This window comes from Diachasma alloeum, unplaced genomic scaffold, assembly GCF_001412515.2.
Source record: "Diachasma alloeum isolate Michigan unplaced genomic scaffold, Dall2.0 Dall_scaffold_00185, whole genome shotgun sequence".
Lineage (NCBI taxonomy): Eukaryota > Metazoa > Arthropoda > Insecta > Hymenoptera > Braconidae > Diachasma > Diachasma alloeum.
The window spans coordinates 140,585-145,755 of record NW_021680351.1 but is presented as its reverse complement, the minus strand read 5'-3'; positions in this window follow the sequence as shown (position 1 = coordinate 145,755).

Below are 5,171 nucleotides of genomic sequence, written 5' to 3'. Positions count from 1 at the left end.
GGGGGGGGGGGGGGTGAATTGTGCTGGTTAAATTTGCCCATTTCCATTGCGTTCGATAACAGAAAGACATGCACATTTAGAGTTATAACTGGATAAGTTGACGATGAAGTTGACTGAGGAGTTTTGATTATTCGAGGAGGGGAATAACTTTGCGAGGCCATTTACGGCGAGGGGAGCTGCACAATATATCACTCAAAAGTGATTGAATTCGGGGGCAATTGTCCAATTGCTCTGATTTCATGCAGTTGTTGGACGACACATCGAACGATATAATTCAGCGGTCCTATAAAATTTGATTGAACTCTTGATTACAAATTTTGCAATGGATCATTTGTAACGCGGAGTTAATCACTATCCAAGGAGAAGCGAGCGGTGATTTTAAAATTCTCACTATTTTTCATGAGATTCGGATATTATCGATGATCGCCACTCTGCATTCAGCACGAGGGAATGGGAAGCCGATGAAAAACCGATAACAGTGACTTATTGTAACATCTCATGCATCTTCCAGTGTTTTTGTCCTTGTCGCGCTGTGGGAAAGAAAAGGATTGGAGAATGGGCTATTGATGAGGAGGTGACAAAAAATGTAAACAAATTATTCTTCGTCAGAGATGAATTTTGGAAATTGCTCTCATTTCCCTCTGTTCAATTTACTTTTTTCAATTGGTCGAAGAGAAAAAATGAAAAAAAATGAAAATTCTCTGGTTTTTTTTTTTTGTAAATAGCCAAGAAAAACAAAAATTTCACTTTCCCCCAAACTTTCTCCGCTGTGTGCGATCCTTCCGATGTCTCTGACCCCATACAACTCCATCCCCCGGCAAAACACATGCACAAGCATCTCCCACCCTCTCTGAAAACTTGAGAGCAGAGGAAAACCAAAACAGACCGCCATTTGGAAAAATCAAAAAATAACAAAAATCGTGGATGAAAAAAAAATAATCCAGGATAGAGAGAAAAGAATGGGTCTCTGCCTCCTTCCGATAGCTCCTCCCCTTTTTTCACTCTTGTGTCTCCTAAATAAAAGGAGCGAGACAGAAGAATGAGGAAATAGTCTCTTCTCCGTCGTGCCGAGTGCGTATGTACCCGGGAGCGACAGAAATTGGTACGAGCGAGAGAGAAAAAGTTAGTGGCATCCCTGTCATGTCCCTCTCTGCCCCGCGGTTCAACCCCTCCCCTTGCGCTCGAATTTTTTTCAAGAGATGGGATGGATGGTGGTACGTTTGGCAAAATGAGGAAGTAGGAGAGAGAAAATTCGACGTTTCTAGGGCTTTGACAAGGATGGTGGATCTCTTTCAAGAGGGTGGAAATTCAGGGGTGGGGATAGAGCAGCGGTGGGTGGCGGAGGGTGGAGGGGTGGGCACAGCAGCACCAGGAGGCCGAGGCTGCGGCGTACCCTCTCAGTGTCGGCGCAGTGGCCGGGCATTCGTGTCGCATGTCCGAGGATCCCGAATCACCGGGATTCTGAATTACCGTTTTTTTTCATCCACTCGTACACGAGAATAATAAAATATAATATTATTATTTTTTTTTATTTTTTCCGGGGAAATCAACATGAGAGAAAAAATCGAGGGAATGCTCGGGGATCAAGGGTGATTTTTTTTTTTTCAAGATATTTTTCTTCTTTCGGTCGGTAGAGGAAAAAGAAAATTGTCGCATTCTGACGGGAGTTTTTTTTTAGTTTTCTGGGGGTGAGGACACTCGAGACTCTTCACGTTTCAAGGGAAGTGATTAGTGTTGAGCGCGATGTATCGGGGGTAATTTTTGGGGGGTTGAATGCTAGTGGATATGTTGTTGCTGGTATTTTTAGTTTGGTTTGGATTTTTTTTCGGGAATTTAAGGCGAGAGAAAAATATGTAATTTTTCTTTTATGTGAAAAATGTGAGATCATGGTGATTGATGATTGTCTGATTGTTAGACTTTCGGTGTTTAAAAATCAGTGATAAATGTTTAACAACGTTGGACGATTAATTGTTTACTGGGTGCTGATGAGTATTTAGTTTTTTCCGTGATTTAACGTGCAAACAGCGAGAGCCAAGAGGAATAAGTAAATAAAGTAACTGTGTGGTCGGACATACACGAGGGCGGGTGGATATTGTGAAGAAGGAAGAAGTCATGCCGCCCGGGCGAGCTTGCCTCGATTCCCCCAGGACCACTGCGCTCCTTTCGAGCACTCGTTACAGAATATAATTCAAATGCGTTGTTTCAACTGAACGGAAAATAAAAAGGTACAAATAATGGAAAGAAAGCCCTCACCAACTACTCTTTGTTTCAGTATTTATTTTTATTACATGGCATATCGCGCATTATGTACACAATATTTTACCCTCGACACTTGCAATGTCCTTATGTTCATCTCCAACTGTACTGGACGCATATACATGCTGGATCATCCTCTCTCCAGTTGTGTACTTGTTTCGTTTGTGGCTGTGTGCAATGGAAGCGCGCGCATTTTTTTTCTCACTCGTGGCTACCAAAGTTTTTTAGACCAGTGACTTTTTTTTTTCCTCTTGTTACCTGCCTCCCACCTTTTTTTCTCTCTCCCATTCAACGCTGGACTTGATTTTTTTAAAAGCATCGGGGTGTATGGAAAATTGTAGTCCAGAGAACGGAAAAGGAATTTTAATATAATTAGGTCATTTTTTTTCTTCTTTGTGGGAATCTTGGGGGAAGAAGAAAATGTAAGTTTTTTCATTGTAATTTGACGTCGAGAACGTGATTAATAATTTTTCTCATTTACGAACTTGTTTGAGAAAAAAGTGAACCCATTTTGCTCCAATAATTTTTATAATACATGATGAACAACAAATCATTAATAATAATATTCTAGATTTATGAATACAATTTTCCCCCTGAGAGATCGAATAAATTGAAATATTATTACGAGTAATTTGAATATACACTCATCAAAATGCATGGAAACATCCGCAAATATTTCACTTAATATTCAATAAATAATTGAATTCACCGACGATTATACTTTAATTAAACTGATTCCCATAAATTCAATATTAAACAATGAATTGAGTCGAAATTCCACTCATTCTCCCTCTTTTTTTGAATTAAAAATAACCACGAATCGAATGAAAAAAAAAAAGCGCCTCCAGGCTCTTTATTTCCACTTTAATGACTTGGCCTATATATAACAAAACGAGATGTGAAAAGGGGAATAGAGTGAGAGAAATAGTGTAATGAAGCTGAGTTACCTACTTTAAATAATAAATGCTTATGACAGGGTAATATCAATGCACCCGGCGAATTTCTCAGTTTGTGAGAGTAAAATATAGAGGAAGAGGGTACCTGGGTAAATAGTCGCTGAGGGGACGATAACACGTTTCAAGTTCGTTATCATCTGACAGTAGATGGAGAAACTGGGTAAAATCGAAGAAAGGTTACTCCAAAACAGAGCTGAGAGTCGAGTAGTTTGGAGTGAATATCATCCGCCCACTGGGTATTTTATCTATTGCAGTTTAGAGTCATCATAAAATGTTCGCAAACACTTTTTATCTCCAGCTTTTTTTTCTCTCTCACGTTAACATTTATAGGGCCATTCTAGTCAATTACGATCAATCGAGAGAAATTGAAACATTCCATTTACTTTGATTGAATCATTCGTTGGAGGGGATTGTAATTTTCAAAAAGAACTTTCCAGGGAGAATACCGGAATCGAATGATAAATCAACAATCAATATAAAGCATAAAGAAAAAAAATATTGTGCGATGAGCATCCCCCAATAACTCAAAATTATCAAATAATTGATAGAATTTTAAATAGGTAATTGGACAAATCGTTGGAGCGATAGAGGGCCATGTTAATGCTTGTGTAAGCGGTGCTCCAAAATCCATTGGTAATTTCGAGTTATCCCCCACGGTAACAACTGCATCTCGCACCTGTTGTGGTCCATAGCATCGACGATTTACGATCTGTCGTCTGTATGCGATGTACAGCAACAACAAAACGCACATACGTGGGATGATGGAAGTGGATATGAGACCCCATGTTATTTGGGTATACAAGGCACAATGCTATTTTCGTGTTACCGTCGCTAGTCACACGATGATTCAGGGGGCTAATTATATTTCACTATGTGTTTTTCATTCTTTTTGATGACGTTGGGCAATTTGGAGGTGAGTGAAGAGCTCTCGAGACACTTTTCCTGGGTTATTGCCACGTCAATTCAGTTATGTAAGAATTTTTCTTCACCCCAGACTTTATGTTATACCAAGTTGGAGATGTTGATCGAAGATGCTGATAAACACTCATTCATCTCCATCTCACGCATAATAAAATCACCAATTTCCGAGAAACTTTTGATGGAAATCGCTCATTAACTCCTCAACAGTTAGTGGAAATTATTTTCACTCGTTGGAAGGGGCTATTCTCTCCATTTGGCTCGATATATCCATCAGCATGGAAAAACCAAATTTCTCACTCACTCTATTCACTTTTTAGTCATATGTCGAGGTGCATTCGACCAAAACCGATTCATTGCCTGTGGTTTCCACCCGGATATTTCCTTGACTATCCAATGAACCCATTTTCATCGCCCCATTCATTTACGCTACGCCGATAATCAATTCCCTTGAATTGGAAAATTGTTTTTTTTTTCATGTAACACATGGTATTCATATTTTCAATTAAAAAATGATCATTTCTCCACAAGATGCCCAGAAAATTTGACTTCACAAGTGTTCTTCATTCAACCGACTGGTGAATTTTAGTTGATTAAAAATTGTTCGTGTAATGAAATTTGTTCTTGCAAATAACACAATTTTACACTGAAATAAATTTATTCTCTGCCTTTGCTTTTTTCTATAATTACTCGATTCCAAAAATTGTTTAGAAGTTTAAAAAAGTGTAACGACTCAGAAAAAAACTTTTCATTGAAAAAGTTTGTCGGTGTCGTATTGATAGAAACGTTGGTGAGGGCAACTCTTGGCACAATGTAGTCAAAACTTTTCATGAAATTCTCGTTCTTTTGACGGTTTTCTTCTGTCTCAATTCCCGGGCAATTCATCTCTTTGTGCTCTATTGCCGTTCGTCCGTCTCTCCACCCCGTGACATTTACCTCTCCCCAATCCCTGCCCCTCTCCTCTTTGCCCACCATTTAATGCCGTTCGTTTAATTAATTTACAGATAAAAAAAGGGGACGCAGAAGGGGGTGGGGGGGGGG